General features: G+C 45.7%; 1 long non-coding RNA gene across 1 annotated transcript in view; it reads left to right on the top strand.

The window, feature by feature from the left end:
* Positions 1-27019, top strand: part of LOC310689119 — a 50590-nt gene that overhangs the window by 12037 nt on the left and 11534 nt on the right. Inside the window, exon 2 of the long non-coding RNA XR_014517339.1 lies at positions 23318-23385. This is a non-coding gene — a long non-coding RNA (uncharacterized lncRNA). The remainder of the gene's footprint in view (positions 1-23317; positions 23386-27019) is intronic.

Raw genomic sequence — 27019 nt, 5'->3', positions numbered from 1 at the left:
ATAAGCACCTCAGAGCAAACACTCTCCTCCCCACATATAATTAATAGGTGTGCATGCAACAATATATATTTTTTTGTAGGAGGGTGTTGCTTTATGGCTCAGATTTACAATGCAATTTCCACAGGGTTTAAAAGTAGCTGGCTTAAGTGTTTTGTGAATCACTTCCACTTCTGAGGCATTCCCGGGAAGACCAAGTTTAAACCAGGCTCTGTTAAACCTTGACTGGCTTTGAAGAGAGCCCAATATAGATTTGCTTGCCAATGGAGACAGATGTTCATGGATGTTATTTGTACCGCTTGAGAACTTATGTGTGTGAAAATACTGCATATATATAAACAGAAATCTGCATATCTGATTTGGACGCTAAACACCAGCATGCAGCTGTTTGGGTATGCACAATTACATCATGCAAATGTACTTTTCTGGCACATACACAATGGAGTAGATAAGAACCAAATTTGCTCGGTTGGGGTTGGTTTGTCCCCTGTGTGACACCAGTGAAGTCGATGCCCAGCTTTTCTCCTAGGACATGATGTTGCTACTGAAGTCAGCGGAAGCTGCGTGTGCTCATCTGCCAGGAAAAGTGACCTCATGCTTCCTTATATTTAAAACAGTTCTTCTTGACTGGAAAGATGAAAAGACTGTGTTGCTCTTCTGTCATTTGTTCATTTAGAGTCATGGTAGTTTGACAAAGACTCTCTTCAGAATAAACACTTCTGTTCCAGTGGCTGTGTTTGAATACTGTATATTTACTCTCCATAAGGTCCTAAAGGACTCACAGGCATTTAGGGCAACATCATCATCATCATCATCATCATCATTATTATTATTTTATTTATCAATTGCTCTTTTTTTAACAGAAAGGTGAACTCAAAGTGGGTTACAGAGAAACATTAAAACAGAGTAAAAACATCCAAAATTGTTAACCAGTAATATGCACGCACGTGCGCGCGCACACACACGAGAACAATTGGACCCAAATATTAATCTGAGACCTATCACCATTGGATTATCACAGCATTATGGGTGCCATTAGACAACATAATTAAATGTCATTTACTAAAGTAATAGAAACCTCAGATACAAGTCTTGTCAAACCATAGCAATGTCTGGTTTGTTCACCTTGTAGCAGTTTTCCTGGGCTGAAGCACCTTAAACTAAGGTGGGAGGGTTACATTTATGAATGTTTTTATATGAAGAACAAACACATCTCCCCCCCCCCCCATTGTGATAGGTATTTGATAAGGAAGAAGTCCAGGTCAAACCTTTCTATCAAGTTTTCAACAGGCAGGGAGATTTGATAGGAGATAGCATTTTAGTCACTCAGTCTCCCACTTGCAGTGATAAATCCAGGGAAAGCTTTACCACTTGATTTTGATCATTGAGTGCCCTTCAGCATCATTTCTCAGCCACCAACTCTTGCGTTCCTATGACTTCAGTGGCCAGCACTGGAGCACATCATTGGTGAGATGATCATGGAGGATATTTGTCGGGCATTCCTAGATCTATGTTTGTGTGTTTTTGATTAGCATATTTTTCTCTGTACATGCCAGCTACTGTAATGAGCTCCACATGTTTGATGTCATGTTGGTGTTGTGGAGGGGGGCGGCGGTGGGATGTATTGAGACTTGGTGTTTAAAAGAAGAAACGGACTCTAGAGTTTAATGTCTCCAGTTTCTAATGCAGGCTAATAGCCTAAATGGTTTCATCCTTCTTGCTTTTTCTTTCTAGCCCCAGTGGCAGATGGTCTTGCTTGCTGCTGTTCAGGAGAATACTCAAGGCTTGGATAATAGAATGGATCAATCAGAAATACTATGATTTTCCTTGTTAAGATTTATTAACTGTGTTTGCTATCAGGGACAGTGTGTCCCTTTTTCACTGCTTGAGCCAAAACAAGAAGTGCCACCAAACATCCCACCTCTGCTGACATCTCTGGCACCTTTGGCAAAATCTTTGCCTAAGACAGTTGCTTTACCCCACTTTGTGGGTGGGGCAGCCTTGTTTGCTATGGATAGACACAGTGAAACTGACACCCTCATAGAAACCACTGAAATTGTGTGGAATCATTAAACACAAGGCAAAACTTAGAGCTTGACTCACTGTCTGGTGGTCCAATTCACTCTGGAAAGATGAGTTAACTTAGGGAGCAATTCAAACGCAAGATCCGCTGGGATGAGTAGAGTTTGGAGTAGGTGGGCTTCTGGCTGAGAGGGGGTTAACCCCCTCATCCAGGCTCAGCCAGAAATATGCCAGGGCTTAGTCCTGAAAAAGGGGTGTTTGAGGGGAATGGTAGGGGTAGGGTTGAGGGTGGGACAGGGCAGGGTAAGAATTACCCCTATTCCTATGTTTGACTTGTTCATGTCACCTAGCAACTTAACAGAATTTACACTGGCAGGAAGGGTGGTGTAAGTCAATCTCTGTTTTAAAGGCTTTTCCCTCTTCTGCTAGGCTTGGGCTGGCTTAGTCAGCAGTAGCCTCTTTCCTGAATGGAATGTAGAATGGGGTAAATTACACTTGCATAATTTACCATAATGCTGGCTTCTTATAGTTTGGATTGCTCTAACCGCCAGCTCCTATTTCCCTGTGATTTCTGAATTTCCTCAACATCGAAATAGGCCTGGGAGTTCCTATGTTAGTCTGATCTATCAAAACTAGTGTTTTTCTGACATGTGAAATTACAGGTTGGCTACATGCCACTAACTGTGTCTGCCCCTGGACTCATCCCTTAGACTTCCATGGGATCTTTGTGGGAGATTAACTGCTCTGGAGTTAAGTGCTTTGTGTGTGAATCATGTCCTAAGATTGAATCAGCCTATATACCATGGATATACAGACTTTTAGTAATGCTTGATTTGTTCCACATGCTTACCCACCCTGCAGCAAAGTATGCTTTCCTAATGCAGCAACATTTGTAAATCTCACGGTGCCAAGACACAATGGTACAATCTGGAATGGAATCGGTTTATAAGTGTAAAACAAAGTGCTCCACAAATCAGCTAAGTAGGGGTTCTTGGGCAAGACCTCTGGTCTCTAGTGAGAAAGTTTGAAAAGTCAGCATGGTCATGAAATCCTTGAGTGCTTCCCTTAAATTTCTAGCTCTGTCTTTAATAGACCGAAAAGTCGGTTTTAGTATATCTGCCCAAATGGGTTCATTCTGCCATTTCATTCTTGTGTGTTTTTACAACAAATTACTTTAAAATGGTATGCATTTTGCAACTGAACAACATAACTACCAAACATATGGTTTCAATGGAAAAATACTAATAGTTCTATAAAGAAAAATGACTCCCCTACTTTAACAAATATGATAATCAAATTCAACATAGTGGAAGGTCAACAAAAGCAGGCAAAGAGATTGTACCTATGGCCAGCGCTATATTTATTTTCTCAACACAGTTGATCATTCCACAGCTTTTTAATGACTATATCCAACAGTGATTTCATTCAGCACCATTAGCACTGTGTTATTCTTCTCTTCTCTAGCTTGAGTGGAATATAACGGAGAATTCAGATTTCCTGGTACAATTGACTATTTTTACAAGCTTGCACTGGGAGTTAATGCATTATATGAATTGCTTCTGTATTTGTAGACTGAAAGTTTCCATGCTGATTAGTAGCCATTTGCACCCTCTGCATCCCACATCAGAAAACAGAACTAGCGGCATTTGATGGAACAGAAAGTTAAGTCTTAAGGCATTACAGCACTTTTAATGGATTTGGCAACTTTTTTGCTATTGCAGACTTAACTGAGCTACTGTTTTGGAACACCAAACAAGAATATATTTTACAGTGAAATATCATGGGCCCTTTTCTTTGCTTAGCAAACCAAATCTGACTTCTAATAATGAAGCATGGGCCAGGTTAACTAATATATGGTTCAGTGGAGGGAAAGATTCCTTTATGATGACAATAGGAAACTAGAGGATTTATATACAGTATCTGTTAATAATTCTGTAACTAACAACATGCTACAAAGAATACATTTAGGTACTTTGAAACAATTTATACAGCTTTTAACCTTCTGAACTAGGTCTTGTAAGGACTTAGGTTTATAGCAGGGATGACTAACCTTCCAGATGTTCCTTTATTACAACTTCCACATACTTGACCAGTGGCTGTGCTGTTTGGGGCTGATGGTAGCAGGAGTCCAACAACATCTGGAGAACCATAGGCAAGGTAAAGGTAAAGGTAAAGGGACCCCTGATCATTAGGTCCAGTCGTGACTGACTCTGGGGTTGTGGCGCTCATCTCACTTTATTAGCTGAGGGAGCCGGCGTACAGCTTCTGGGTCATGTGGCCAGCATGACCAAGCCACTTCTGGCAAACCAGAGCAGCACACAGAAACACTGTTTACCTTCCCACTGGAGCAGTACCTATTTATCTACTTGCACTTTGACGTGCTTTCGAACTGCTAGGTTGGCAGGAGCAGGGACCGAGCAGTGGGAGCTCACCCCGTCATGGGGATTCGAACCGCCAACCTTCTGATTGGCAAGACCTAGGCCCAGTGGTTTAACACACAGCGCTCCCAAGTTATTGGATCCCATTATCAAGAATTTGTCTCAGAGACTCCCATCCAGCAACCAAATCCCAAGACCATCCATCATCACCCAGTACTGCCAACTGGGCATTAGCGTCATAGCCTGTTTAGCATACTCTGATGTGACATTTCATCAATATCTAGTGTGAGTCACTTGGTCTGCTTTTTCTCCTGGAATTGCTTCATTTCATCTCCACCATCCTGCACGGTTAGTAACCTGCCATGTCTGTCATTTCCATCCATTTCCCTCCTCTAGACATGACTGAGTCGCTGACTCAGTCCTCCTTCTGCCTTTCATGTTGCTCTGGTCCTGCTATTGTGTGGAGCAACGAATTGCAGTCTCTTGCTCTCTTTTTCACCTAGCACCTGTCTCCCTGAAGCAGATGCCAAGCTATTCAGAATCCAAAAAAAATGGTACCACATTACCATGTGAACAGCAGGAGTAACGTTTTCCAAAATAATAATTTGATGCACGTAGCATTTCCCCTCCCTCTCTCTCATCTGTGACTCATGTGAGAAACATTTCTTATGAATCATCTGGAGATCAGTCCTGGTTTTGGCACTTGGATATCCTACACTCATTGCTCCACACGTTTCGCAGACTGTCTATGTGCTTATCGTGGACGGGCTATTGTAAGGTGAAGGGATACCTCAACATTTCACATTGCGTTCAGTCAAAAGTGTACATTGGCACAAAGTGCTTTGAACCACCCTGGAATCTATGGATGAAGGGTGGTATACAGATTTAATAGAATAAATAAAAAGTGAGGAAAGAACAGGTTACTTTGTACCCCTGTATCTCTTAAAGGTAAAGGTAAAGGGACCCCTGACCATTAGGTCCAGTCGTGACCGACTCTGGGGTTGCGGCGCTCATCTCGCTTTATTGGCCGAGGGAGCCGGCCTACAGCTTCCGGGTCATGTGGCCAGCATGACTAAGCCGCTTCTGGCGAACCCGAGCAGCACACGAAAATGCCGTTTACCTTCCCGCCGGAGCGGTACCTATTGATCTACTTGCACTTTGACATGCTTTCAAACTGCTAGGTTGGCAGGAGCAAGGACCGAGCAATGGGAGCTCACCCCGTCGCGGGGATTCGAAGCACCAACCTTCTGATCGGCAAGTCCTAGGCTCTGTGGTTTAACCCACAGCGCCACCTGCGTCTCTTGGCCAGTGTTAATTGCTACAGTTATGTATAACACAGGAAGCTGTCTTATGAGGAATCAGACCATTGGTCTATCTAGTTCAGTATTGTCTACACGACTGGCAGCATATCCTCGAGGTTTATGGCAAGTTTTCTCTCAATTCTACTTGGAGGTGCTAGGGATGTCTGCATATCAAACATGTGCTACCACTTATCAACGGCTCTTCCTCATAATACAGTTTCTTATTTAGAGAAGGGATTTTAAGCACATCAATCCAATCAAAGGTCTACTATGTTGGAACATGAACAGGGTGAGAGACACAATCCGAAATGAACGTGATTGCTTCCTCCATGCTGGAGGTTCTGGTGCAGTTAGTAAGGCAAAGCCTGTCTCTGCATGCAGGCTATGCTTGTTAGACTGGGGCAATAGAGAGAAAACCTGGAAAAAGGCAATATTTAAGAGGGTTGAAATTAGCTTGATAAATACTTCTTCTGTTTCACTGTTGCCCCTGGTCAAGCAGGTTTTGCAGGTTTGGGGAACAGAAAAACCTGTGCAGCCTCTTTAACAGAGGCAGAAGTGGAATGAGCAAACATAGCATAAGCAGCAATCTCTTTTTCAAATTGCCTTTAACTCCCATTGAGAAAAATCTGCTACTATCGCCTGTCTTCAGCCAAACTTAAACCCATTTAATTTTTGGTGAAATGAATTCCCAGTCAATTCCATGCATGTTTCTGAGTAACTGAAAATGAATTTGAGAGAACGGTACAAATTAAATAATCAATCAATCAATCAATCAATCAATCAGTCAGGGGGGCCACTGTTAGCATGTTGGACTGAGACCTGGGAAACCAGGCTTGGAATCCTCACTCAGTCACAAAGCTCACTGTGTGACCTTGGGCCTCACCTACCTCACAGAGTTGCTGTGAGTGTAAAATTGGGAAAAATATAACTATGTACACCACCTTAAGTTCCCTGGAAGAAAGGTGGGATATAAATGTAAGAAAATACTAATAACAATAATAATAATAGATGTATGAAATGATGCAAATTATTTCTTATTCTTTTATTACTCATCATAAGCCATTAACATGTTCTTTTAAAAATCACTGAAACCAGCATGATGAACTTACGGAAAGTGTCTTGAAAGACTTTTTGTACTACTTGATCTGGCCTGATAAGAACACTGTTAAATCAAATCTAATTTTAGGACAGAACTATAAACAATATGCTCTACTTCTGGCCTGAGGTTTTCCTACAGACTCAGAATCTCATAGTTATCCATTTTTTAAAATGGAAAACATCTGGGCTATAAGTGATTGCAGGTGAAAAACACACAGATGGCTAACACATACCGAGACAAGGAAGCAACCCCCTTCAGGGATCATAACTTTATCTTAGTTAACTTCATTGCTTAATCAACTGCCAACTCCCTTCTCCCTTCCTCACCTTGGACAAATGTTATAAGTGGACTACAGTGGAAGATAAATGTGAAGGATGAGATATATAGTACCCAAATGCAACGCTGTCTGGGGATTCTCAGTTCTCCCCTTAAAAAACCATTTTAGTAAATAAATGTTTTACTATGTTATCTAGCTTTTTTTAAAAAATGTAATGTGTTTTACAGTCTTTATTTTTATTTCTTTGGTTAATTTATTCACTTCCCTGGGTGATTTAAATAAGATAAGTCAAAACATAAAACTACGAAAATATCTTTTAAAATTTAGGTGGTTTTAAAAATGTATTTCATATTAAATTTTGTAAGGTGCCTTGGGAGGGCAAGACTCTAAGGTGGAATGTACACACATATAAAAAACGCTGTGAAATTATTATAAAAAAAAAAACATTTTGAAAAATACACTGAATTTTGCATAGCTTAGTGTCACCATCTAGTGTCACATTTGTATATTGCACTTTACAACCCATTTGAAACGTTTTTATTTGCAGCTGTATAGCTGAGTTCTAATAGGTCTCACACACACACACACACACACACACACAACAAGTAAATAAATAAATATGCTTGCCTTCACAACAATTCTACGAGGTTGATCAACATGATTCCCATTTTACAGACACGCCAACTTTCTAGTCATGTGAATTTTGACTAGGTTTGTATCAGAGACACACCTGCTGGATCATGTCTCCTTTCAGCTGCGTATTTTACCTGCCTCACACCTGACATCCTTTATATCAGGTTTGGGATAGGTGCGTCATCCTCAGCCAAAATGGGCTCATGGGCCTAATCGGGAGGCCTGGGGCAGGGTCTAATGAGGCTCTCAGGTTGGAGGTTCCCTATCCTGGGGATAGATCATTATGTGACTTTTGGGTTAGCAAAAAAGTGGGAAGAGAGATACTTAACAGCAAAAAGGCCCCGTATGTGATATATATGATACCACTTTAAATAGTTACAGTTCTCCCCACAGAATCCTGGGAAGTGTACTTGTAAAGGGTCCCGAGAGTTGTTAGGAATCCCCTATTCCCACCACAGAGCTATAATTCTCAGGGTGGTTTAACAGGCGATCCTTCTTCCCATGGGACTGTGGGGATTGTAGCCCTGCGATGGGAATAAGGGTCTCCTGACAAAACTCAGTGTGCTTAACAAATGACACTTCCCAAGATTCTTTGGGGGGGGGATGTCATGGCTATTTAAAGTGGTATCGTAGTGCTTAAAATGTACATTGTGGATGGGGCCAAAAGGCAAATCTCCACATGTATGTTTCCTATGAGGTGTGGGAGGTATTAAGGATCTATTGCCAGAATCTATATACTGTACCTCAGATAGCTGATATAGTATACTTTTGAGAAGGCCTTTTGTTTTAATGTAATAATTCATCATATTGGGTGGTCCAGCCAGTGTGGTGTAGTGGTTAAGAGCGGTGGACTCGTAGTCTGGTGAATCGGGATCGCTTCCCTGCTCCTCCACATGCAGCTGCTGGGTGACATTGGGCCAGTCACACTTCTCTGAAGTCTCTCAGCCTCACTCACCTCACAGAGTGTTGTGGGGGAGGAAGGGAAATGAGAATGTTAGCCACTTTGAGACTCCTTGGGGTAGTGATAAAGTGGGATGTCAAATCCAAACTCCTCTTCTTCCTCCCTCTGTGTTATTTGTTTCCTCTTCAGTTCATTCTATGATCCTGATTCCTCAAGTACCAGCAGCATACCAAAGAACTACTCAGCATAAAATGTGCTGCATTGGTACAGTCAAGGCTTGAGCAGAAAACAGACAGCAAACCTGCTCAAAGGTTAGGTGGATATGAGCATTTGTTGCCTTATTTTTTGACTCTTTTAATAAGAGACACCAGCATGCAGTTTTACACCTGGTCACACATACTTAAGTTTGCCAAGTTCAACAGAACTGAATGCATTAACTGGATACAGTGTCACAACTTTTGCATCTCTCAAGAAGGATCTGCAAATTCTTAAGAATAGCCATTTGCCAATTATCTACGGTTCCCAGCAACAGGAAGGGAAGCATTCATAAACTGGGGGGGGGGGGGAGGGGAGAGCTTTTCTTGTTTGCTTCCTGTTGGTTTTCTCACAAATGATGGATGGAATGTATTTCTAGGCAAACTAGTAACAATTTTTGTGGTATAGCAACTTTGGCAAATAATTGCAATATTGTTCAAATAAATAAAAACCAAGTGTGGGCTGTGCAGCAGAGAATCAGATTTTTTAAAACCTTAATAGCTTCTGATATTGCTCATAAATTATGAACACAATCCAGCCAATGCTAAGCATATTTAAATCCTACTGATTTGAAGTTTAAACATGTGCTTCGATCCAGTGAAATCAATGGGACTTTGAAGCTGGGACTTTGAAGCTGACCATGCCCTGTGCTTTTTTAAAAGCTGATTTGTCTATAACATCCCGGCTTGCTTTCCATGCAATGAATCTGTGATGTTCTCATGGAAGCTTTATTGGATCCCAAGGCACATCTGGATGCTGCAGAACTGGAGCTGGAGAGATCTAGCACAGTACCTAACTGATCCGTTAATTTGTTGTCCGCTATTTGAGCCCGCAATAAAAAAAAAATGAAAAGGCTTATTCTGAGGCTTTGTCAGAGGCCCTGGAAAGAATACTGACTTTAAATAGAAATGTTCATCTGATTGCTGCTATCTTGGGACCAGAGGGATATACTCATCCTGTAGGCTATATATTTTGTAGCAAATAAGCTCTATTCAGCACAAATTACAAGGGAAAGAATGAGGGGGGAAGTTTGGCAACACACTTAGAGTGTTATGCAGATAAGGTCGGCAGTTCAAATCTGTGTGATGGGGTGGGCTACCGTTGCTCTGTCCCAGCTTCTGCCAACCTAGCAGTTCGAAAGCACACCAGTGCAAGTAGATAAATAGGTACCGCTGTGGCGGGAAGGTAAATGGAGTTTCCGTGTGCTATGGTTTCTGTCACAGTGTTCCGTTGTGCCAGAAGCGGTTTACTCATGCTGGCCACATGACCCAGAAAGTTGACTGTGGACAAACACTGGCTCCCTTGGCCTGAAAGCGAGATGAGCACCACAACCCCATCCAAGGGACTTAATCATCCAAGGGTCCTTTACCTTTACCTTTTACCCTATGCAGACAAGCACATCTCAGTTCTTAGTGGACTGTTTCCCTGAAGTCCAGAATCATTATAATTATGTTTTTATCTTCAAATTTAACAAAGATAACAAATAAATTTAAAAAATAATAATGAAAAAGAAATAATAAATGAATAGCAATATATGAAAATTGATTCAGAATCTACAGGGAATGTTTCTGCACTTTTGAAAATGAGATTGAACCAGCAAAAAATAATGTTTCAGGTATACTGGACTCTACAACATTTGTAGAGGAAAGCACTCTCCAGTACTTATAGATTTCGAAAGTGTAATGCTGAAAATGCCTCCTTGAGGCATCAAGATATGGGCTTGTCCAATGATACATTGTTTTTGGTTTGAAGTAGTCATCTGTATCAATTTTGTATTGGTGAAATCCTTGATACTTGTAGATGCTCATGTACTTTTCCATTATAGTTCTGTAGCAGGACAACAGAATTGGATTTTGTAAGCCCTTATGGTCACTATGAGATTTGTACTTTGAGTCTCTGTTGCCATCTATTTGTCATTTTAGGTTATCTGTGATTGTGAGTGTTTCATGGTGTGCGGTTTTTAAAATGGTTGTTGCAGCTTGCACAGATGATACACACATGTGTGCATTTCCAGTAGTGTTTCTTTGCTTATATTTATTTATTTGAAATTGATTAATGCAAAAATCTTTATTGAGCCATACAAGCCACATTTAAGATGGGGGCAGTCAAGGTGTTGTTGGACTACAACTCTCATCATCCCTGACCATTGGTCATGCTGGCTGGGTCTGAAGGGCATCACATTGGCAACCCCCTGATATCAGATCTCTCTCAGTCACCCAATGAATACGACACATATTATTAAAACGTTAGACCAAGAATAAACTCAAGGGACATTTAAAGATGCTCCAACACAGCTAAGGCTTAGGCAGTCAGGAAATCCTTCCTAATGTTTCACATCCTGCTCCCCCCGTTGACGCTGTTTCACGCCACTTCAGTACGCTTTATGGAAGTGAGAATTATAAATCAATAAACTTCCATTGGAGCCACAGAAAACAAATTTGCTCCATCATATATGTGACACCCCTTCAATACATAAACAACACTTGGAACAGAATTGTAAATGATATCCATTTAAGGTATTTATTTGTTGCAACCAACCTAGAGAACTTGTTGAGAAGGACGGGATGTAAGTTATAGAATAATTAGAGCAAATGATTGTTGTTACAGAAGTGAGCCGGAATTTCTTAGACTTAAAAAAAAATAAATCAAAATTTTTCTTTTTCTCATTCCTCTCGAAAAAAGAAGACAGTTTTGCAGGATTTCATCCACTGTGTGTGTGTAGATCGCAATCCCCCACTCACAATGCCTTAACTCCAGATAAGAAACATTGTGGAGAATGGGAAATGGTGGCCATGCTGCTAAGGCACTTTTTCTGCTTGGGAGGAAGGGAAGAAGCTGTGGGATGTATCCCGTTAAGCAGTTCCACTAGTGCAAAAACTTCTTCTGTCTCCCCTCTTTCTAATGCCTTTTGCATGCCCTTGAAATACGTCCTGCAGCAGCTTTAGGGGCAGGGGTGCCAACTTGAATAAAATATTGGAGGGCAGGTAAGCCCCGCCCTGCATAATTGATCACATGATGTGGTGCATGCACACCATTTGAATGGCAATTTGTTTGCCCACAGATAGAATGGAAAATTTCAAAAGGCCATTTATGCACAGTTCTAGTTATGATACTGTACATCTTCAGGGAAGTGGATAGCAGCTTTGAAGAGGAAACTCTTTGACTGAAGACATTTTCTTGGGCTACTTTGAAACTCAAATGAGATTAAAGAAGAGAGACACTCTCAGCAGTGACATCATCGTTAAATATGCAACCAGCACATATTGCTTTGGCTCCGAGCCTCGCTATCTCCTTATGCTTTAAAAGCACAATGCATTCTCTCTTTCCAAAACATCTGTGGCTAAGCCAATGGCCAGGCTGCTTTTGATGCACCGTCATTGCCTTAATAACTTCTAAGCAAATGTGAAGCATTAAGCTCAGGATGAAGGAATGTAGTCTTCTGGTGCACGAGACAACACACTGAGCACAGCAAAGTTATTAACAGCATCCCTTGAGACAATAATGAAGTGTACAAAAAGCAATTATCTGTTTGAAATAGCAGTAGTGGGGATTAGGACCTTTGCTTGCGTTTACTAGAGCTCAGCTTCTGCATTTGTTTTCCGGCCAGGACTCAACCCTGGGACAAATAATGTAAGAAAACATTCAAAGCGCGCTTAGTAACTGTGGCGTACATTCATCTAGTAACTGAGTAACTAGAGATTGTCCTCATAGGCTGGAGGCATTTCAGACAAACCAAAGAGTTTCCAGGCTGGGAAGCTCCTCTTTCTATTTCAGTAGTGGGAAATGTACAATTTCCTCTGATTTGTCTAAACCTCTTTTAAAGCCATCTAGATTGTGGCTGTCAACTAACATGCAGTAGCAGGTCTGCCACTCATTGTGTGACAGACTTCATTTTGTCTGTCCCGAATCTCTCATCTTTATTGTATGACCCTGAGAAAACTCTTTTCTATCTGCAATCTAGACATTTTTTTATAAGCCCAATGTTAGGAGTCCATCTTGTGGCCATTACTCCTGTGAATCCTATGAGACTGAAGGAACAGATCATCTGCACTAATTGCTTCTCAGCATTTCTACCCTCCAGCACGTTTTCTTTTGCAGTCCAGCCTTTACTCAGGAAAGAGGGGTAGAACTGCATCACAAAGTTTAGCTGTTTTATTGGTAGTATGCTGAGTCTGCTTTTTAAAAATGATGCCATGTTTTTCCAAATGGTCCGAGGAAAGGAAAAAGAATCCCACTTTGTGCAAAATACAGTGCTGTAAAATTGAACATATGGGGCACATGTGTTGTGCTTGAGTAAAGCCTACCTGCTTTTCAAGTGCTTATTTTATATTTCTCACAAACAACAGCAGGCCAGTTTATCTGATACCATCAAAGGGGGGGGGGGGAGAGAAGATTCCTGGCTTTATTGTGTTTGGTATTATTTACAGCATCTGTCAAAATATGCATGGAGGTTGTGCATCTGTTCATGCACCAAATCTGCTCTTTGAAACATTGGGCCTGATTGCGCTGACTCAGTTGATTTATGGTTTTTTGTTTTGGTGGTTACTAATGATGGAGGGAGAATACCGTGACTGTTTATGTGATCTCGCATCCAATAATAATCCATGAGTGGATGAAACAACAAGGACCGTAATCTTTTTTGAGAAAATGAAAATTGCATACTTCAGCAGAAATTGGAAATGTTTAAAAGTTTGGCTCCTAAACTATATTAAGGATACCATCAAATGGAGATCTGTTTTTGCTCAAGATGCCCGTATTTGCATCATAATCAATTACCTGGAGAGTTATCACCCTCTAGCATTAATCCATTCTGGTAGAGGTTTGTGCTGTTGTCAGGGGTTTAGGAGCAGAGGCACGGGCAAGGGAGGAAACAGAGAGCGAAGGGGAGGAGGCAGAAGAAAAGATGAGTGATGACGACGACCCGAGATCTCCTAGTCTTTCCAGTGAATCAGAGGATTCACAGAAAGGAGCACCAGTGGCCAGGGCAAGGGGGGAGTCTAGGGGGGCACCCCAGGAAGATAGAGCCAGAGGGGACTCAGGGGAGAGCAGCTGGAAATCGGGACCAGCGTCACCGCCAGGAAGCAGGGAAGAGGAAGGGAGCCAGGGGGGAAGCGCTGGCAGCTCACCACAGGAGGGAGGGCATGAGTCAGGAGTGGCCACACCTCCATCGGGGAGCGAATAAACGGTTAAGAGGAAAGTGGAAGGTTGGGCGCGCGCGCCAAGTTCAAATGCAGAGGAAGGCGGCGCAGTAAGCAGCCCCGAAAGAGAGCCAGGTCCTAAAGCCCGGCGCAAGGAGACAGGAGGGTCCGGGTCAGCGTCAGAAGAATCCCGGAAGGAAGAAACCCCGGGGGGTAGAGGGACCCAGAGGAGGACAGTCAGGCGGAAAAGGTGGAGCAAGGCTAGGATATTAAGTTGGTGCACACGGGGCGGAGACTCAGACGGAGCTTCGCCGATCTAGCTACTAGACGTAGAGTTGCGCGCAGCAGCGTGAGAATGGAAACTGTAATTCAATAAAGACTTTTACTTAATGATCGCTGGCTAGCGTGATCCTGTGTGAGCTAGGATCTTCAAGCAGCTCTGACAGTAAGCTCCGTCTCCCTCTTGTGGGCATCTACAGCCTCAAGGAGGGGAGAGAAACAGGTGCCTACTAGCGAGCTCACGAACGGCAGACGACATGACGGCTGAGCAGCAGATAGAGGAACTCAGAAACGCAGTGGCACAACTGAACGCCGAGGCTCTCGCATCCAGGAAGAGAGAGGAGGAGGCAGCTGCCGCCTGCAGGGATCTCCAGGTCAGGTTAGACGTGCTGACAAAGCAGACACCCCGGCAGGAGGGAATTGGGTTGGCGAGACGGACAGGCGGGCTGGTCTCTCACTTCGATGGGAACCTGCAACAGTATCCCAACTTTAGAGCCGACGTACTGTGCGCACTGCAACTGCTGCATAAAGACTTTAGAGATGAACAAGAGAGAGTGGGGTTCATCATGTCCCATTTGCATGGGGATGCGAAAGCATGGCTACGCAATTTATGGAGAGATAAGGATCCGGCGCTCCAGAATGCAGATGCCTTTATTAAAGCGATGGATGGGTGTTTTTTATCAAGTATTGACGTGGATCTTGCACGGAAGGAGGTGCATGGGCTGAGACAAGGGAGGGCCAGCGTCAGGCAGTATCATGCCCGCTTTTTCGCCTTGGTCAGTGCCCTGGAATGGGACAGAGATTCGGCTCCTGTAAGAGACCTCTTTTGGGAGGGGCTGCACAACTCGATTAAAGATGAGATCGCGAGGGGGGAGAGACCCCGAACCACCCAGGAGGTCGTTCAGAGGGCACTGGCAGTGGGGGTGAGGCTGGAAGGACGTCCGTGGAGCAGGGACGAAGGGCGTGAAGGGCGCGAACCAGCCAGGGGCCCCTCCTTCCTTCCCAGAGAAGCAGCGCGGGCGCAATCCACGCCTCCGCCAGGAGGAGGAGCCGAACCTATGGAGGTTGGAGGTGCAAGGGCTCAGTCAGCAACCAGAGCCCTAGCACCGGCAGCAGTGAAAGCGAAGCCTCCTAGAGGGAACAGGAAGTGTTACGTCTGTGAGGAGCCAGGGCATATGGCAAAAGAGTGTCCCCAGAGGCTCCACAAGCTTACTGCAGCCTCGGCAATGGTGACTGCAGCACAGCAGCAAGGGGGACCACAGCAGGGAAACGACGCAGTCTGGCTGGAGGAAGAGGCCCTGGGGCCCAGCCAGACGTGTTAGTGACGCAGTCCCCAGAGGTTTTACAGCCCGTGAACCCCCTCCCGCCCAAACCAGTGGTGAGGCTCACCGCATCTCTCCAGCTGCCCAATGGAATCACCACTGACGTGCCAATCACCATTGACTCAGGCAGCAATGCGGACTTTATAGGGCAGGACTTTGTCGACAAACACGCTATACAGTTGCTGCCGGCCACACTGCCCCTGCAGGTTGTCACGGTGGATGGCAGGGAGTTGCTAGGGGGGCAAGTGGTGAAGCAGACGCCGCCCATGGCGATGCGACTTGGAAATCACAAAGAAATCATCAGCTTCAATGTCACTCAACTATCGGATACGCCCATTGTATTGGGAATGAGTTGGCTGGACAAGCACAGCCCAACGCTGGCTTGGTACCAGAGGCAGCTGATCTTCGGCTCTTCCTTTTGTGCTGAACACTGCATCGTGCCCCGGCAGGAAGGAGAGGAAGAGGAGTCACAGCTGCTGCTAGGCATGCTGCAAGCGATTCCCCACAAGTACGCAGAATTTTTGGAAGTTTTCTGCGAGAAGGAGGCGGACAGGCTGCCCCCTCACAGACCATATGACTGCAAGATTGACCTGCTGCCGGGGGTGGCGCTGCCTAAGGGGAAACTGTATTCCATGTCAGAGGACGAGCTGCAGGAACTCAAACAGTTCATAGATCATAATTTGGAGCGCGGTTTCATCCGAGAGTCCAAGGCAGCGGGGGGCAGCCCAGTATTCTTTGTTAAGAAGCGAGACACGCCCCAAAAAAGACTGGTCGTGGACTATCGCATTTTAAACAATGGGACCAAGCCGTCGGACTTCCCCATGCCCCGAATCGACGACCTCCTGGCGAAGGTGCGGAAGGGAAAAGTGTTCACCAAGTTAGACCTGCGAGGGGCATGCAACCTCATTCGTATGCGGGAGGGAGATGAGTGGAAGACGGCCATGTTCACGCCACTGGGTACCTACGAATACAGAGTTATGCCCTTTGGATTGCAAAATGGCTCCCACGTTTTTCAAGCTTTCATGCATCACGTGTTGGCGGGACTTCTCTACAAGACGTGCGTCTGTTTCTTAGATGACATCCTGATCTTTTCGGAATCGCAGCAGGAGCATGACAGACACGTCAAGGAAGTGCTGACCAGACTAAAGCAACATAGGCTCTACGCCAAGCTGGAGAAGTGCCAATTTGACGTGACGGAGGTGGATTTTCTGGGCTACAAGTTGTCTGACAAGGGGCTCGCCATGGACAGCGCCAAGGTTCGCGCGGTATTGGATTGGAAGAGTCCACGCAACCGGAAGGAGGTCCAGAGGTTTGTCGGCTTTGCGAACTTCTATCGCAAGTTTATCAAGGGCTTCGCGATGCAGACAGCGGCCATCACAGACACGCTTAGCTCCAAGAAAAAGAAGTTCGTTTGGACAGAGGAGGCGGAGCAGTCCTTTCAGGCACTCAAGCGTCTCTTCGCGTCGGAAGAGCAGCTGCTTCACGTCAACCCCAGCAGGCCGATGAGGGTGGAGACAGACGCCTCGGACAGAGCCGTGGGGGCGGTCCTGCTGCAAAAGGACCAGCAGGGGGTGTGGCGACCGGCAGCGTTTTACTCCAGGAAGCTCAGCAAGTCCGAGCAGAACTACACCATCTGGGACAGGGAGTTGCTGGCCATTCATGCAGCGTTCAAAGCGTGGAGGCACTTCCTGATCGGCGCCAAGCACACGGTGCAGGTTTGCACGGACCACAAGAATCTGGAGCACTGGCGCACGGCACAGTTCCTAAACCAGAGGCAGATACGTTGGGCAGAGTTTTTTGCGAACTTCGACTTCCGCATAGAGTATGTCCCGGGGGACACTAACATCATGGCGGACGCCCTCTCCCGTAAGCCACAGTATCTGGAGGACGCAACGCCAGCGGCCGCCATGCACATCTTCGCACCAACAGTATGGGCGTGCGCCGCGGCCACTGTGGACCTGGAGGCGGTGCGACGAGCGTTGCAGGATGACTCCTTCGCGCAAGCAAAGATGGCAGAGGTGCAAAGGGGCACGGCTGCGGCCGACGGTTTCCAGCTACGAGATGGTTTGCTCATCCGTAAGGGGGCCATCTACGTGCCGGGAGACGACCTTCGCGCCAAGGTGCTGCAGCAGCTGCACGACGCGCCCACGGCCGGGCACTTTGGCAAGGAGAAGACGGTGGAATTAGTAGCCAGGGATTTCTGGTGGCCTGGAATGAGAGGGGAGGTCGCAGACTACGTGGCGAGGTGTGACACCTGCCAGAGGGCCAAACCAGTGCACAAACCGCTGGCCGGACTGTTGGAACCGCTGCAAACTCCGGTCGAACCTTGGGAGAGGGTGGCCCTGGACTTTGTCACGGATCTGCCCAGCTCGAGGGGCAAGACGGCAGTGCTGGTGGTGGTGGACCTGTTTTCCAAGATGGCGCATTTCATTCCGTGTGCTAAGGTGGCCACGGCGGAGCAAACCGCCAAACTGTTCATAGACCACGTGTTCAAGGTTCACGGTCTGCCACGGTCTATTCTGTCCGACCGGGGGCGGCAGTTCATCTCGAATTTCTGGCAGAAGCTGATGGGCTTCCTGAACGTCAAGATCAACCTGGCGTCGGCGAGACACCCGCAGACCAACGGGCAAGCAGAGCGGGTCAATGCCATCATGCAGCAGTACCTGAGATGTTATGCAAATCAACAGCCTGCGACGTGGGTGGATTACCTGCCGCTTGCCGAGTTCGCCTACAACAACACGAAGCACGTGTCCACGGGGGTCACGCCGTTCTTCGCCAACAACGGGAGGCACCCCAGAACCTTCCCGGGACTGGAAAGAAGGGGGGAGGGGGAGCCGCAGACAGCAGATGCGTTCGCGTCGGAGCTGCAGGAAGTCCACGATCAGCTGAGGCGCCACCTGGAGCTGGCCAAACACGCATACAAGGTACAAGCGGACAAGCACAGAAGGGTTGGCGAAGAGCTCCACGTGGGAGACTGGGTTTGGTTAGCAGCCCACGCAGTGCCGGCCAGGTCGTTGGCCAAGAAGAAACTAGGGAATAAACAACTGGGGCCCTACCAAGTTGAAGAGCAGGTCAACCCGGTAGCTTTCAGACTGGCACTTCCGGAGGGTTCCAGAATGCATCCGGTATTCCACAGATCGGTGCTCACTCCCTACAAGGCACCGCACAGGTTCCAGGAACCCGGAACAGCGCCGAGTCCGGTCAGAGACAGAACAGGGCACGCGGGAGTGGCACAGAAGGAGCGCATCAACGAAGTCACGGAGATTTTGGACTCCAGATGGGGGGAAGAGGGGGTAGAATACTTTCTCGCCAAGGAGGGCACCCCGGCCAGTGCGAACAGCTGGGTGCCGGGCTACGCCTTGGACGAACCTCTCCTCAAAGACGAGTTTCATGCCCTCTTTCCCCATAGACCTATGCCAGCAGAGTTTTTCGACGACTGGCTTTTCACGCCCACGCTTTCGGCCAGCACTTTCCGGGGGTTCGACTCGGACGAGGACCCGACACAAGATGTCCGTTCCCCGGAGGGGTCACCCTCGGGATCTGCATCAGAACCCTCGTATTGGTGGGACGATAGACCAGAGGAGCAGTTCCGCAGACGGTGGCTGGAAGGCCCAGGACGAGCAACACCGCCAGGAGGAAGTGAGGGAGAGACGGACATGGACGTTTTCGGGGACGACCCTGGTTTCGAGCACGGCGGCACAGAGATGGAAGCGGAGGTGACCGTTGTCGACGAGAGCAGGGAGGAAGACCCGCGAGACTTCAGATGGAGGCCCGCCATGGGAAGCGACCGATATCCGACGTTCGTCCCTTTGCAACAGCAGCCCCCAGCTCCAGCACCGGAAGGAGGGGAGGGGGGAATGGGGGGCTTCGAGGGGGGGATGGATGTCAGGGGTTTAGGAGCAGAGGCACGGGCAAGGGAGGAAACAGAGAGCGAAGGGGAGGAGGCAGAAGAAAAGATGAGTGATGACGACGACCCGAGATCTCCTAGTCTTTCCAGTGAATCAGAGGATTCACAGAAAGGAGCACCAGTGGCCAGGGCAAGGGGGAAGTCTAGGGGGGCACCCCAGGAAGATAGAGCCAGAGGGGACTCAGGGGAGAGCAGCTGGAAATCGGGACCAGCGTCACCGCCAGGAAGCAGGGAAGAGGAAGGGAGCCAGGGGGGAAGCGCTGGCAGCTCACCACAGGAGGGAGGGCATGAGTCAGGAGTGGCCACACCTCCATCGGGGAGCGAAGAAACGGTTAAGAGGAAAGTGGAAGGTTGGGCGCGCGCGCCAAGTTCAAATGCAGAGGAAGGCGGCGCAGTAAGCAGCCCCGAAAGAGAGCCAGGTCCTAAAGCCCGGCGCAAGGAGACAGGAGGGTCCGGGTCAGCGTCAGAAGAATCCCGGAAGGAAGAAACCCCGGGGGGTAGAGGGACCCAGAGGAGGACAGTCAGGCGGAAAAGGTGGAGCAAGGCTAGGATATTAAGTTGGTGCACACGGGGCGGAGACTCAGACGGAGCTTCGCCGATCTAGCTACTAGACGTAGAGTTGCGCGCAGCAGCGTGAGAATGGAAACTGTAATTCAATAAAGACTTTTACTTAATGATCGCTGGCTAGCGTGATCCTGTGTGAGCTAGGATCTTCAAGCAGCTCTGACAGCTGTATTCTCTATAAGGCTGGAGAGACCCATATAATGGACTTAAAAGCTGCTTCTAGCATTGTCTCTGACCATGCTTTAATATGGTCCTGTATTTCAGGAATCTATGGGCTGAATTCAGCCCAAATGTCAACATTTTTATGTCCTGTTGAGAGCTAGGCATCTGTTTAAAACTCCCACACTAAAGTCAGTAGGACCTTAGAATGTTTGCATGGCAGTGAACACCTGAATACAACTTGAGCCTTTAAACCTTTGGATAATGGCAAATTATGTATTGTGAGGGATTTTAATGAATCACATCGATTTCTGCTTCCTTTCTGGGTGACTAGTATATCTAAAGGCAAAGTAGGACAGATAGGCACAGCTGGCTTCATTTATTCCATAGCAACACACAGTCAATGTTTTGGAAAGTACTATATTTACTATTTAGATGGTTTGGACATACTGATGATAGCAACCAGCACCTCACAATCTGTGTAGCCCACCAGTTAATACAGTTGTCTTCTGTACAGAGTACCCTCCACTGAGGTAAAAAAAGCTTCCAACAAAATAATTATGCACATGTCTTCACAGAAGCCATCTCAAATGTATTATTAATTCATTGTGATTCACCTAAACTCATAGCATATTAATATCACTGGGACCTTATGGTGATGGGCAGGCAAGAAATTAAATAAATGAATGAATGATAAGATTAACACTGAATTCAAACACTGAATAACTTTTGCCCATGTGGCAAGTGATTAGCACTCTCCACAATGCTATCTCGAATCCATGGAAAGGAAAGACCTGTAATACATGGAGAATATCAGGCATGGAGAGTGGGTGTGGAGAAGACCCTTAAGCAGCTTTGGTGACAAAAAAAAAAAATGTTGTACATGCAGCTCCCAAAGAACCATTCAAACCAGGCCTTAGTGATCAGAAAAGCTGCTGGAAGAAATATACTGTGATTCATTCATTTGGAATTTGCTGCCAAGGAGTGTGGTGGAGTCTCCTTCTTTGGAGGTCTTTAAGCAGAAGCTTGACAACCATATGTCAGGAGTGCTCTGATGGTGTTTCCTGCTTGGCAGGGGGTTGGACTCGATGGCCCTTGTGGTCTCTTCCAACTCTATGATTCTATGATTCTATGAACTGATGATGGATTTGGAGGCAATCCTTAGTTAAGCCATTGGAGGGCGGCAGGGATAGACCATAGCTATGCATGGAGGTGGGCACCCACTAGGAAAATAATCATTTTGGCTGCTTACCAGGCCATGTGCATGTGTGTGTTCTGCTTTGGTAAATTTTACAAACTTTCTACAGTTTATATATGGAAATTTTGGTTTTTCCTAACACCCTGCCTATAAATTTGGAAAAAAGGAAGTCTTTACACCGACCTCTATGGAAAGTATTTTATAGATGTGGTCACTGTTATATTGGCTATGAATGTGGATATCTCATGCCTCAATCATGAAATGTTAGCCTTGGCAAAATTCCCATTTACTTTAAACAACGTTACTGCTATTACAATGGAAGCTTCAAGAAGAGATTGTCTGAAGAGGCCGTTGTAAACTTTACTGCATGCAAATTACTCTCTCTGGGTGGTTTCTACCTACACTTAAATAAGGCATTGGAGTTTCTGTCAGTTTTAAATGGCACATCAACTAGCCCCACAGATAAAAATAGGGCAGACCTGGAATGAAGTTCCCTATTATTGAATTAGACCATGGGCATATCTAGCTCAGTTCTGTTGACACTGCCTGGCACTGACTCTCCGGGGTTTCAGGCAGAAAGAAAATAAATTTCCCTACATGGAAATACCCAGGATTGAATCTCAGACCTTATGCATGCAAAACATGTAATCTACCATGTAATCTACACACCTTTTCCCTATGTGTGACCTGGGTTCAAGTTCCAGTTTAGGATAGTGCAGACAGGATTATTATGTTGCCTCATACATTTCAGGCTCATTATCCCATCTGTAAAATGGGAACAATCACAGAATTATTGTTAAGGAGGAATATTCCTGGATCCTGACCTGTCAATCTAGATTGCCCCCCCCCTTCTGTTTACTATTAATAGACCAGTCATGTACTCACTAATAGCATCTCACCTAGTTCAAGCCCTTAGTTTCTGGTTCAAGTGCTGGGATCCCTAAACAATAAAAAGACGGTAACACACTCTGTTTTATAAACATTATGTAGACGTAGAGTAACTGCAGGCTCCTAATGTAGGACTTCTGTTTGGTGACCCTGCCCCTCCTCTTACTCTTTCTGAATAAAACATACTAAGGCTGTGTTTACAGTCTTGAGAACTGTAGTTTGTTAAGGGTACTGAGAATCGTAGCTTGGGAGGGGGATAAACTAGGGGTGGGAAGGAAATGTGTTTTAAGAGAATGATATGTATGCAGCCCGTGTCAGTATGATGGTAAAATGAATAATTGGGCGTGAGGAGTAGTTCCATGAAGTCTGCTCAGAACTCCTAGGAAGGATGGGATAGGATGCTAATATGACAAATAAAATAAGCCAACACATTGCTTATTCTTCTTTTTCATTATCAAGGCACCCTATTATAGCTAAAGACTTTACAAAATCGTCCCCATATTATATTTTACTTTCTGAGCAAAACTCTCTCAGCCTTTCCCCCTCCTATTATCTGCCCCCTAGGCTCATTATCCAATTTTAAAACCTGTTTTCATGCTCATTTTTAATTTATTAGCACCTCTATTTAATTATGGTTTCTAGAACTGAGGGTCATGCCCCAAATGAGGTCTTGCCAGTGCTTAGCTTTACAAGCTCACAGTGACAATTAGGCCAGCCTAGCTAGTATTTCGTCACAAAATTAGAACTCAGCGAAGCTAAACTTTTATGCAAAGATTGTTAATTAAGCCTGCCTCTGGTGAAACCCAGCCCCTGATTTTTTTGTTTTGTTTTGTTGTTCTAAAATGCATGCTCACATCTGATTATGGAGAGAAAACAAGGAACAAGAAAGGGTAGGGGAGAGACCAGAGTGGCAGGCAGAAAAATATTTTCCTGTCAGTTCTACAGTATTAATAGAGTTTGTTGCCTTTCTTAGTAATAAATAACAAACCATTCTTTCAGGAGCCAATGAAGCAAGCTTATACCTTAGCCAGAAACATCCCAAGGAATGACGGCAAGTTTCCACAAACGTAAGATAGCATTAATTTTTTACGACGGCTGAAAAATCCACAGGGTTTGTAAAAACAGGTTTTAATTACAAAAAGCAAAAGGACTTCTGTGTGCCTTGGTACATTTCAGAGCTGATAAGAAAAACATGCTGTTGTTGCTATAAAGCGAAGAAAAAAGTTACCGGAGAAGGTGAGACCTTCAATTTTGTCCCTGTTTCTTTGAAACTGGCAACTTGGCAATTTTAGCATCCCTCCACTGAGTTTATTCATAGTTTTGTGAATTATGCATGTCACGGTTTAGTGAAATATGTATTTAATTAAAGCAAAAACTAATGTACCGGTCTCATCTGATTATTTTTTAATCCTGATACAGCTGTAGAACTTATAGGAATGGATTCTTGTCAACTTGCTTATACAATGACTTCACTTTCCCAATTGCCTTCGGAAGATCTGGCATGCAAAACAGCTATACATAGCTTTAAATAAACATTTACTGCCAAATACTCGTTGTGAAATAACTTTTCATGTCTGCATTGCATCAGACATGCATTGTTTAGTGAAAACCTTTTAAAAGCTTCAACTGGCCATGAGAATGGTCGTTCAAGCAAATTATCTCCCTGGTGTCAAATATGAAGTGAACTGTATCTTTTATGTGGCTTATTTGGTCGAGGAATCTTAATGAAATGCTTCAGTGCTAAATTTTGAAAAGACACACAATGGTAGCGGTTGTCTCCATCCGCTCCTAGTAACGGGGTAGTTTCCCTTCTGCAGTTTCTAGGATGTCAGAGATGATCTACGGAAAGGAGCAATTGTGCCAGGACGCAAACAGAACCTTCCAGTTTGCATGCAGCTGGCTGTCCTTTGTGGTGAGCCACTGAACTGTGTGTTACAATACCTGCCTAGGCAGCGTAGTGTTGTTCTCAGGCTGCTGAGTGATCCCACCTTCTCAAGTGGGCCATTAGATCCTCTGTACAGGATGAACGATAAGAGGGAGGGGGGAAGCTGCAGCCCTTTAACTGAACCGCCTTCATAATTTTCTATCTAAATCACAGATAAACACAACAGAAGGAATGAACATGGCCAAAGGATGTCACGTCGAGGCATTTAATTCAGAACATGGTACCATACGAGGCACCTTGAAAAGTTTTGCTGGTGTTCATGAAGGCAGAAAAGTTTTGGGGAATGCTTGGGAAATGGTTTCATTTATTTCCTTCCATTCATATCCTACTATTCTTCCATTGTGGAACCCAAAGCAATGCACCTGTTGATCCTAGGCAGTCACCTGTACAAGCACTGATCAGGCAGAGATTGCTTAGCTTCAGCAATATGGCAGCTTTGTGTGCCTACTACACGTACCTTTGGGTCCTGTGCATGGGGGTTCTGGTGGGAGACAGGACTGATGCCATCTTTTTTATAGCTCCTATAACCTTCCCTATCCAGCTCACAAATGTACCCATTTGTGTTGTCCGAGTCAGTAATTTGACATCAGTTTGAATCAGCTCACCTCCTGCAGAATAAATATGCTTGTTATTTTCAGATTATGTGCCGATAGGAACACAGTGAAAGAAGGTCACTGCAATTGCCTCTTGCCAGCGAGTGATCCATAAGTTATTTTGCACTTAATTTGGTTTGTTTCCATGGGAGTTGGAACTTAAGAGGTTAAGTTGTTCCCATGATGCCTCAGCATTCTGACGTCAGGAATGGAAGCTGGGAGGAGCTTTTCCTGTCTGTTCCTCTCTAGTCGTTGAGAGAGAGAGGGTGTTTGCCATGTCTGCGAGAAGTCCTGGAAATATCTGAGAAAATGATGCAATAAAAGAGCTGTAAATGGACATTACTATGCTCTGTGTGTTTGTGGGAAACTAAGTGACAAGTTGCTGCTGTGTTTTACTCTGCTGGGCGTGACGGAGAAGAAGGAGCAGATTCGCGCAGAGGAAGTGTGCCGGACCTGCCGAAGCTGCCATAAAGAGCTAATTGCCGATAGTAAATCAATTAGCACGTCACGGACTAATCAAAATACCTACAGGTTATGGACCCATAAATTACCGCTTGTAAACCTGTCACCAGAGGCTGCTGGAATGCTTTGAAGTTGCGTTCGGATGGCAGTGGAGTTGGCGAAAGCGGAGGTCTGTGTCTAAGGCAAGCAAGCAGGCTGAAAGACGCTGTGCTGAATGCAGAAGTGCTGAGAACAGCGGAAATCGTTTCTCCACGCAGCAGGAGCCGGAAGAGCTGGAGTTTCTGTGAGTACAGCTTGGGGCCCCTGGGGGAAACAGGAAACCATGGCAGAAGGCCACGATTCCTATTCCGTACCTTTCGAAAAATTGGACGGAAAGAATTGGCAAGAATATAGCAGACGCCCGAAATTCCCAGAGGAGGAACCAGAGGGCCCTGGGAGCAATCGTGCTTAGCCTGGATGGTTCGCAGCTACCTTTGGTTGAGGGCCTGGAAAATGCTTGTGAGGCTTATCAGGCGTTGGAACGGGTGCACCACAGAACCACGGCTGGGGCAAAGATCCACACCACCAGACGCTTGTTTGAGATGAAGTTACGTCCTGGGGATAGCATCAGGAAGCATGTAACTGATATGCTAGCCGTGTTTAACCAGCTGAGACTGTTGGGTGTCGATTTTCCAGAGGAGCAGAAAGTGTACATTTTGCTCAGTTCTCTGGACAAGAGTTATGACAATCTGTGTCTAACTCTGGAGTCTCAGGATCCGCAACAGCTGACGCTGCATTACGTGGCGGGACGCTTGCAGGACGAAGAAGAGAAACGCAAGAAAGAGGGCAGAGCTGGCACAGGGAGCTCGGGGTGCAGAGGCGGAGCCAAGCCCGCGGAATGCACGGTACAGGCGTTTTCCGTTCGTCGGTGTTACATTTGTAATTCTACAGACCATCTGCGTCGAAATTGCCCCCACCGGAGCAGAGAGACAAGGCAGGATGTTTTCAAGGACAACTCTCATGGGAATCAGTCGGGTTTCCATGGCAACAAGTCTGGGAAAACAGCCAGGCGTGGGACTGAGGCTAGTCAACGTGCCAGGTGCCAGGAAGAGACGTATGAGGTCACGGCTAGTCTGGCGTTGTTTGAAAACAACTGTGAGAAAGGCTCAAAGTTTCGTTTCGTTATAGACTCTGCAGCTAATCGCAACTTGATTCCAGAGACCCCTGCTGTCGAGATGTGGAATTGCAAGGCAATTCCGGCCGGGAAAACTGTGCTGTTCGCAAATGGACAGAAAAAATGTATGACTAACGTTGTAAATCTGCATTTTCGTATTTTACAGGAAACGCTGGAGTGTTGTACCGTTCCTGGGATGAACCACTGTCTTTTATCTGTGCCTTATCTACTGAAATTGGGATTTACGGTTTGTTTTCAGGGTGATGTGTGCACAATCTCCAAAGGAGGGAGGATGCTTGCCAAGGTTAAAAAGGGGCAGAATGATCTTTTCATTCTTGAAACGTCTCTGGAGGGTGAGGGGAAGGTTGAGAAAGCACAAGCACTGCGTGCTACAATTCCCAATCATGATGCATGTGTACACGCTTGGCATGCTAGGACAGCTCATGGCTCTGTAGAAGAACTACAGACGCTACCCGAGGTCGCAAACGGTTGCCACATTGTAGAATGTGGATGTGCGATGGATTGTGAAGCATGCAGACATGCAAAGG

Source organism: Podarcis liolepis, assembly GCF_965112155.1.
Source record: "Podarcis liolepis genome assembly, chromosome: 1".
NCBI lineage: Eukaryota > Metazoa > Chordata > Lepidosauria > Squamata > Lacertidae > Podarcis > Podarcis liolepis.
This window is presented reverse-complemented; position numbering and strand designations above follow the sequence as displayed.